The sequence below is a fragment of the Eumetopias jubatus genome, unplaced genomic scaffold, assembly GCF_037043125.1.
Source record: "Eumetopias jubatus isolate StellerSeaLion01/CBP00866 unplaced genomic scaffold, mEumJub1_p1.0 scaffold_5, whole genome shotgun sequence".
Lineage (NCBI taxonomy): Eukaryota > Metazoa > Chordata > Mammalia > Carnivora > Otariidae > Eumetopias > Eumetopias jubatus.
Genome location: NW_028274811.1, coordinates 135658532 through 135669431, shown reverse-complemented (window position 1 = coordinate 135669431; position 10900 = coordinate 135658532).

Genomic DNA, 10900 nt, shown 5'->3' with positions numbered 1-10900 from the left:
GAACTGGAATCATTAGATTTAGACCTTTTTCTAGACTTCTGCATTGTACTTTCCAAATTGCTTTACAGAAAGTTTATGACAAATTACATACACCTTTGCAATGAGTTAGAGAGTCTATTTCTCTGCAACCTGGCCAAGAAAGCCTAATTTCTATATATTTCAATCAGGAACCTCCCTTTCCCAACAAACAAAAGGTGAAATTAGGTGAAAACAAATAATCCTGAATTAATTTAGTTTGTGAATTAGCGGTCAATAAAGCATTTGATGTTACTAAGTATATATTTGAAAACCTGAACGTAATATATTTTTGTATCTGTTGGGATGTATTTACTTATTTTAGAAACTTTTTCTACAGTTTTTCTCATTGATATTGTACTTTGAACAACGCCTTCCCTAATTTTTATCTCTCTGTGTCATTTTTAAAACAGCATACAGTATTTCTAAGAGATAAATTTAATTCTGAACAGGCTATAAAATGTGAGCCATAAATTTGATGACCATAGTATACGTTAAAATATTTATTCAGCTTAGCTTTTCCAGTAATGATTGCTGTTCAAAACTGGGAAATCACTCAACTAACCCACTGAGAGAAATTTGTGTTTTGACCATCACTTTGCTGCAGAGTGGTTATCAAGTCTCCCAGCGGAAGTTTCCTTCTTAATAGTGATAACTTCTTTACTGAAGAGATTCTGTCATATCAGAGAGATTTCTGATCCCATTTAAATTCTTCTAGGATAAGAGACACCAGCCTATTTGGGGAGAAATTCGACTATGGTCTTCAAAGCATATATAGTAGGTACAGTGTCCTGTACGGCCCCCAGTAAATTACTGCTTTCTGCTTTATGTCCTCTCAGGCTATGTGAACCTACAGTTTGAAACAATACGCATGTGTTACAACCCTGGAAAAATATCTTCAGAAGTAAACTATGATCCTTAAAATGTAAAGCACCTGCTGACGTGCAGTGTCAGGGATCAGTGCCTCCATTGGGTGTTACCTTGTGATCATAAATCATCATTACAGACTGGCCCCTCTGTGCTTTCTGTGGCACACAGATATGGGCTGGAAAGTCTATGAACTTAAATATGTAAAGTCCAGACTTAACCATAACTACTTGGTAAAGAAGAATTGTGATTTTTATTCAATAAGTGTCTTTTACTAATGTAGGAAAAATTTTTTATAGATATTCAAATGATTAGACAGAGTAAGAGGTACCAGATACTGAAATGAGTTTAGCGATCCTGTGGTCTAACACTTTTACGGTAAATGAAAGAATGAAGGGCCATGAGGTTATATGGTATGATTCTCATACAAGACAATAGCATCTAATGGTTTCTCCGTTAGAAACTCGCCATTCCCTTTTGCAACTTCTTTTTTTTTTTTTTTTTAAGATTTTATTTATTTATGAGAGAGAGAGGCAGAGGGAGAAGCAGCCCACCAAGGAGCAGGGAGCCCGATGCAGGACTCGATCCCAGGACTCTGGGATCATGACCTGAGCCGAAGGCAGACTCTTAACCATCTGAGGCACCCAGGCGCCCTGCAACATTTTCCTTAAATTTTTGTTGTTCTTTTACCTTACTTTTGGGGTTTCTTCTTCTTTTTTAATTAGTTGATAGGAAGGCTTCCTTAGCCATTATATCCGTTACCCTGTAGATCTGGCATCATTTCTCTAAAACCATGGGAATTAATGCCCAAGAATAAAAAAAAATGTGTTATAATTTCTGAACAACCAAGATAAGACATTGATATTTTCTACCCTGTTTTTCTCTGATTTACCTATTATACACAGAAGGATGAAAATACCAAAGTGGAAGTTAAAAAAACACAACTTTTCTATTACTTACAGAAAACGTATGTAGGTGATTACACTCTCATCCTCTTCACAGGGAAGTAAATATAACATGGAGTCATTTCCCTCATCCCCAGCCATTCAAGAAGAATTCTTTGGCATTTTGATTTGCTTGAATCAAATGGGAGCATACAGATATTCAGAGTGATTCACTCAAACTTGGGCAAATTTATTGAATACATCCCACACTGTAATTGCGTTTATGTGCATGAGGGTTTGTGAGCATAAGTATGCAGTGGACATAGATAGGAATAACACCAATTTGTGTTTTTAATTGATGAAAGAGAAATTAATATACTTTATATAAAATGAGCATTTTCATCTCTTCAGTAAAATTTCTTGCATATTCTCATTTCTTGCAATATTATAATCCTCTACCTACTTGAGAAGTTCAATGTTAATATATAGCTTCTGACTACTATAGCTAAAATTTTTTTTCATCCGACTCTTTCTAATGTAATCAATTTTCAGAAACATTAAAATACAATCTGATGTTCAAACAATATTTTAGCATATTACAAGTAAGAAATACTTGAGGCTTAAATTTTAGCAAGAATGAGCACAATTCCTATAAATAAATAATATTCTAAATAATATTCTGATCTCAATTTTACATTAGATAAAATATTTTCCCTGAGTTAAGAGAAACCATTATGACAAAATACAAAATCCTAAATATATGGAACTTTATCCCAGGCAAAGTTTTTTAAATTGCTTGGATATTTTCACAAATATTCCATGTATGAAAAACAGTGCATGATCTACTATTCTCGGGAGTTTGCAGAATACATTTTCCCCATTGCTACCATAGAAATATATCAAATTTTTCAAACATCATGGAATGTAAGGGTAGAGAAACTTTTACCTCATTTTCACCTTAAGTTTTCAGATTGCCTATTTCTTCTTCATTTCAAAATATTCCAGTATTGAGAAACTAATTGAGTGGAGGTATTTCTCATCAACTCAGTCAGTGTAAAATGATCCCATTGCTTAACATTGGTATAAAGCCTATTAAAGTTAATGGAAGAAAAAATTACATCACTGAACAGGAAGTGATGGTGATGACTCGAACAGAGGTAAATGGGGAGAACGGGCAAGAAAGGTTAGACTTATCCAGGATTTCTTTTTATATGGCTTTTTTTTGGGCCGGGGGGAGGGAGGACGCATGGAGGCGCTATTATCTACCTGGAAGTACATTTTAGACTGCCTGTGTGTATTTATAAGCCATTGTAGTTTCTGAGAATTCTTGTGCATTCAATGTAGTTATTGCCTAAGCTGTTTGTATACATTTGTTCTTCCTTCTATAGCATCCATGAACGTCTCTGCTGTTTCTGACTTTCGTGCTTTCTGTAAGGTGTATTCAATCAAACAGCGATATGAAAATAGGCTTGTCATTGCCACAACATTCAGACTAATGGTTGCAATGTCCAGGCAGTGCCAAAGCACTGGTAGTTCTCTATCTCTATCTCCGCCACCACTGTTGAGTTATTTTCTCCTTATTCACACCAGGGATATGATACTCCCAGCTGTAGATATCAGGGTAGTGTCACACTTCTCAGTCTAATTCCTGAGGTTTTTTGTCATCATATGATTTCTGATCTGAAATTAACTGTTACATTTTAACCACTTCTTTCTTAGGCATTTGAGAATGACTCCCTTGTATCTTCTATTTCTGAGCCTCCTTCATTGAGCAAAACGTATAAGAAAATTATAACTACAGGTGTTTGTGAAGTTTAAAGGTATGGTTTTATCCAGTCAGATGAACTTCTCCTCTTAGGCCCTGAAACTGAATCCACTGTTTTTATTTGTTCCATAGAAATTGTTCAGCCTAGTGGACAGGACTAAATTCCTTATCACTGCTTTGAAGGTATTAATAAATTCATACTTCCTTGCCTTCTAAGATATGAAATTCATTTCTATTTTATTTTCTGTACTATTATTTGACAAAATGCGTCTCCTATATTTGAATAAAATGCAAAGCTTTAGGCTTATTTGTTTAATAACAGTATGTGGTCCAAGCTAGATGTTGACTTATCTACATCTAAAACACAAATTATGTTATGTATACATAGCTCTACATAATTATACAGAGTTATCTCTAGGCATGCAAATATGGTGGATGTTATGAGGAACAAGAAAGATGCTCCTTCAGGTCTATTTCCAATGTTTGATGGGAATAGTGTTGACAGGAAGTCCTCAGTTGTTATCACTCTTCTGAATTAAGTTGGTTAATGAAAAATCACATGCCTTTTTCAGGATGCCTGCATCCAGCGACTGGTTATGAAGAACAATAAAGTTCTGATTCTTTTGGCGCCAGTTGGGATATCCAAGAAGGACCACTGAAGCTTCAAATCTGTCTGTAGGCTCAGCTAGTTCTCCATAGGAATTGAATCCCCTCCAAACTTCTCCTCCGGCCACTTCTTATTCCTTCCTTTTCTTTCCATGGGTTTTGAACCTAAAAGCACCACCGTGATAAACATTCTGCATGCTAATCTAAATCTCAGAGTCAGCTTCCAGAAAACAACCTCCAATCATAGATAGGTAAATATATAGACAGACAGCTAGACACTTATGCATCAAAAACACAATAACCAGGTTGAATTAAATCGAGATCATATACAAACTTATAAATTTTTCTCCAATTATAACATGCATATAGTCATATTATGGAGATGTTAGTTTGCATCCTGGCTCTATCACTCACTAATTATGTAAATTGGGGAAGTTCTTTACCCTTTGTAAATCTAAAAATCTTCATTTTTAAAATGGTGATAATAGTAAGTCCCAACATAATTGCTGTTAAAAGTCAATGAGACAAATCATGCAAATCTCTGAATATCCTTCTTGGAACATTTATTATTTACCCGCTATTTTATTTTTTTAAATCATATGAAAGTGCACTTTTGATGTAGAATCAGAATATGGTAGTTATCTTGGAGCTAGATAAAGTCACAACATGTGATAGTTTCTAATAGTTTTTTTCCAGAGAAAAATATGAATATAAATATATTTATAGTTCCAATAAATCCTTAACCTGCATTACAGTTTAATTGTGCTCTTGAGGAAGACTTAATCTGTAATAAGCTTCCTTAAGTAGGATAGAAAAATACTTATGACTTCAGGTTGAGTCATATACAAGATATCAAGCTTCAGGAAAATGTCTTCTGGGATAGCTTTCTCTTCATTCTGCCTTATCCACATTTGAAATGCCTTATCCACATTTAAATGGGATGTGGATGGAATAATTTGACACAATGTCAGCAGATTCTTTGTGTTGTTTCAAGAAATAAAAGAGAGGATTTTAGGGTGGGGGTCAGAGTGTGTAGTAAAATTTCAGTTCAATAGAGTCACACATATGCTTCTTTTTGATCAGAAAAACATATACTTTGATTCTTGGTTGATGGAAAATTTTGCCTATCACTGGAAGAGGGCATAGTGCCATTTTACACTATAAAATACATCTGGGTAACCTAAGGCTAACTATTATAAATCATAAAGAAAGTCAGTTTTATTGAATATCAGATTTCCATTAAATCACATTCATACACAAAGAGACAGTTCAAATTGTAATTGAAGTTGTCAGCTTTCATTCATCTTATAGAGGATTACTCCAGCCTCACATTATTCATTCCTTTGTACTTTGAGTCAATTTATCCAAGTCTGCTTGCTGTAAGAAGATGAAAAAGGACAGGCTGAGATTTTCTTTTAATTCTAACAAAATAGTAGTTTTTTTCCCCTCTAATCACAAACAATGCTTTTTTCTCATTCAAAAAATAAGTAAAATATAATTCCATTTTATGTTTCACCTGTAATCCATATAAAGACAGTCAATAAAAGTGATGTACCATAACGAATTAAAATGTAGAAAATGTCAGCTCTCCAGGAACTGTCTGAAAAATAAATTATTTTTAAGTTGGGAAATTTCTAGTCAGACACAATGAGAATTATTAAAATGGTTGAATGATCCCTAATGATTAATACCAGTCAACTTTTATTCTGATAAATGTAGCCTTCCTGTGAAGTAAATATAACAACTTTGAAATTGCTTAGAAAAAAATAGTGAAAGTTTTTAAAAATTGGTCTTAAAAAAAACAGTAGAAGAAATCCTGTTTTTTTATTTTTGGCGATTTCTAAACTAGACCATTATTATAAACCTCATAAGAGTTGCATTTAATATTGCCATTAAAAAACACGTTATTTTATACCCTCCAAATTACATATATTTTGGACATACGGCATGAGCTTTTTTAATTTTATCTCAATTAGTCCAACCATAAAATAGTATGAAATGGAATAATTGAATTATAAACTTACTATGAAAGCCAAAGAAACTCAGTTCTTGTGCAGTGCAGAAATAAAAATATCCAAGTACTATACTTGTTTTCCTTTTAGTTTACTTTTCACAGTAAATCCTTTGTATAATTCTCATTTTTGTATTAATACAAATATTTCACATGAAAACTGGCTTACATGTTTAAAATTTTAAAGGTTGTAGGCTTGGAGGCTATTCAAACCATGTATGTTCCTAGCCAATGTATGGAACCTATGATCCTACAATGTGAACAATGACATATCCTGTCTGCCTTGGTTAGTATTCTTGATGCTCTGGATGGACTTTCTCACTCGTGGGGCTCAGTCCCAGCATACTGAAATCATGACCTGAGCAGAAGTCAGGTGCTTAACTGACTGAGCCACCCAGGCACCCCACTAACAGGATTTACAAAAAAAAAAACAACATTATTTACGTTTTTTTAATCCATCACCTTGATGAGTGTTCTTAATTGGTTCTTATACTTTAGTTGATTCCTTTGAATTTTCTAAGTATGTAAACATATAATTGGTGAAATCTAATATGTGTGCCACTTTGTCTTAAAAATATAAATAGAAAGCTAGAAGTAGAGATGTGTTCTCCCTTTCTCTTGTTTAATTACATTGTGATAATTTCAAAACAGTATTAGTAATAATACTGATAAAAGTTGTGGGTTTTCTTGTATTTTTCCTAATTTAGTTGAGAATGTTTTAAGAACAAACCTTCGTTACTTTCGTTCAACAAACATATACTGAGTATGCCATGTGCTGGGCACCGGTGATACAGAGAAACAGACCAAAAATACCTGTCTCATGGGCTTTTATTTTAATAAGGAAGAATGTGTGTGTCTATGTGTGTGCTAGCACGTGTGTGTGCACATAAGTAACACTTTCCCTGTTCAAGATTATTTTTTTTTAAGATTTTATTTATTTATTTGACAGAGAGAAACACAGCAAGAGAGGGAACACAAGCAGGAGGAGTGGGAGAGGGAGAAGCAGGTTGCCCACTGAGCAGGGAGCCCGATGTGGGGCTTGATCCCTGGACTCTGGGATCATGACCTGAGCCGAAGGCACGCGCTTAACAAATGAGCCACCCAGGTGCCCCAAGATTTTTTTTTATAGAAGCTTAATTAGCTGAGGATAATAGGCACTAAATATTTAACAGGAAAGCTAAGAGATAATAATTTTTTTTAAAGATTTTATTTATTTGAGAGAGAGAGAATGAGAGATAGAGAGTACGAGAGGGAAGAGAGTCAGAGGGAGAAGCAGACTCCCTGCCAAGCAGGGAGCCCGATGTGGGACTCGATCCTGGGACTCCAGGATCATGACCGGAGCCGAAGGCAGTCGCTTAACCAACTGAGCCACCCAGGCGCCCAAGAGATAATAATTTTTTAACCATAGGTCACTGCTTGCCTTAAGGATTATGTGAAGGAAAATGAATATTTTATTGATAAAAAAGGCATAGGTACTAAAGCTTTGTTTATGCAAAAAAAGATTACTGGGCATTCCCCTCTCCTTCTATCAGGAGAATATATTTCTTCTACCTCAAGGCAAGCGAAAGAAGGAAGAACTTCTGAGCACTAACGGAATTTCTCACTCAATATGTACCCACAAAGTTTTGCAGGACCATTGTGATGGAGGAGGCTGGCATGCTTATTAGACGTTTCTATTATTGAAGATCTCTCAGTGAAATTCTTCTGAGGGGGTTAACTGTGTCTTAAATTTAGACATGTCTTCTTTTCCCAACATTAGTCATTTAAATGTACCTCCAGTTTCTTTCTATCTGTTGACATCAATTTGCCCATTCAGGTGGGCTTCATGAACAGAAGCTGAAACAACCCCCAAGCCACTTTTCTCTCCTGATTATGGACCATTGCTTGATCCATGGGAAGCTCTAATCCAATTTCTCATGCCAAAATTCCCATGAGTCCTTTCCATCCTCAGTCAGCCACCTCTCTGACGGTGTGGTATCAGTACAACTAGTAGCACCTTTGGATTGCTCAGATGTCAATCGGGCAGTATCCACTGTGTCCCTCAATCCCTAGGGGAAATATATTTTGTTCTCCCAATGGTCTGATTATAGTCCTTCCCCCTTAACACCCCTACTCAAAGCATTCTATAATTTCCCAATATTTTATTGGTCTCCCCAAAACTCAGTATTAGACTGAAGTTGGATAATCAGATAGAGATCGAAAAAACTATTTTGGTCGTGTATTTTGCAAGCCAAAATAGAGGTTATGTACCTCACTTTAGATAATGGCACACAAACTAAATAGAAAGATTTTATTCTAGAACAGAACCATACCTTACATTATGGTTTGCATTAAATTTTAAATGCATTACTCTTTTGTGAACTTTCTTTATCATCATTTTAATGACTACATAGAGAGTAATAGTTCACCTGCTGGATATATGCCAAATCTCTTTTGGACTCCTCATTTCAAATACGAACAAGGTCACAGAAAGATTCAAGTGGGCTTAAAAGTTGTCAAGATCATTTCCCTTTGATGGTCTTAAGTCTGAGAGGCCATATTTCTCTTTTCCTTGTAGAAAATATTTATATCCTTTCTAATCCTTTAGCACTTAAGTGCTTTATTTTATATCACCAATCAACATCAGCTTATTTTCTTCTTCTTTTTTTGTTTACTGTTTTCTCAGGTGACCGTGAGCTTAACTCTCTTGTTCAGTGATGTATCTCCAATGCCTGGCACAGACGTTGACATATAGTAATCACCTGATAGCAAATAAATTGATGATGAATAGCTAAGTGATATAATTCATCACATAAAAATTGCACTTTAATATATTTAACTTCTACCCTAATGCTTCACTTATGTTTCTACATTTTTGCAATTATGAAAAACACTTTGAGGATCTTCTTGGAATTAATTTTTTCACTTTGAATCCATGTTTAAATACTCTTAATACATTTTTAAAATTTGATCGTTGCTAATTCAATACCTGTTTTTAAGATTTTTTAAAAAGATTTTATTTATTTATTTTAGAGAGAAAAAGAGTGTGAGCTGGGGGAGGCACAGAGGTAGAAGCAGACTTGCCACTGAACTCGATGCGGGGGCTCGATCCCATGATCCCAGGATCAAGACCTGAGCTGAAGGCAGAAGCTTAACTGACTGAGCCACTCAAGCACCCTTGTTTTTAAGATTTTTAATAGGTGTTTCTCAGAAGCATCAATAACATGGAGTATCCCCTTTTAATTTTTTGACAGTTTGGGAGATAAAAAAACACTATCTGTTAATTTTAGTTATTCAGCTGCTAGTAGAATAAATATGGTTTTTGTCTGTTTTGTTTTGTTTGTCCATTACCACTATCTAGCTCTCTTTTAGTGAACTGAGTTTTATGGTCTTTGTTGACTTTTTCTATTAGGATACTTACTTTCTTATTAATTTATAAAATTATTTCATGTATTGATAATGTACACTCTGTATATATGTGTCAAATAATTTATAGTTGTGGTAAAATTCTAATTTTTATGGTGACTTTAGATGACAAAAATTGCAATTTTTTGATAGTCAAGTCAGTATTTTGGCTTTTAGTATTCTAAAAAGGACTTTATTACTACTATGTTTATTTTTTGTTTATTTGTTTTAAAGATTTTATTTATTTATTTATTTATTTATTATTTATGACCTGAGCTGAAATCAAGAGTTGGACATTTAACCAGCTGAGCCACCCAGGTGTCCCACAACCACTATGTTTAAGGATCACTTATATTTCTCATCACATACATGTTTTCTTTAAACCTTAAATATTTAATCTAATTGCCAATAGCCTATTATATTGTGTGTTTGGATTCTTAGGTTAATTTATAACTTGTAACACAAGAAACACACAAACACACAGAAGTGAACTCTGGGTGTACTTTGCAGTTTTATTTGCCTTCATTAAGCTAAACTCTTTTTAATCATTCCATTAAGATTTCAGGATGATATTTTAGGTTACAGTCATCTCTCAGTGCAGCAAATCTCATGTGTTTTTGCATGGATTACTTTTGGGGAACTTAATATGACGCATCACTACCTCTATCTATAATGCATTTTTGGAATGAGTGGTTAACCTACTCCCCACTGTTCTGTTCATTTTAGATTATGTCCTACATTAATGTGCATTCAAATTTAAAATTAGCTCTGATTGGTTGATTCTTTTCATCTTTGCCTCTCTGATTATCTTCTTCCATAATTTTTTTTTTTTCCAGTTTGGAGTACCGAACGCCACATAGGCAATCATTTGTTGACTTGTTGACTTGTCTACTCCACTGTAGACTTGGCTATGCTTTACTTTTTCTCTAGTTCTGGAGAAGATATCGAGTTGGTTATATTGATTTCCTCCAAAGTAAATTATTAATTTGGTGATCTCCTATTTATATCATAAGCATTCTTCTAAATCATTTCTGTAGCCTTAAATTTGGGGATATATATCTTCCATTCTTGAAAGGGAATTTGTTCATGTGGACTTATTAGGATGAGAATATATTAATGTCTCAGGGAACAAGTGGGTATTAATTATGGAAGAAAGTCATCATGTAATATGCTGGCTGCAACAATTCCTCAAGGCATTATATACTTGAATACTCAAGTATTCAAATGGAAATTCTGATGGCTCTGGATCCTGGCTACCCTCTGTGCTTAGCAATGTTGAAGTGAAAGCAGAATTTCACCAAATGCTTTCTCCAAGATTTAGATCTTCTTCCCAAGATCTACCAAATTAAGACCTCTCTTATGCACATA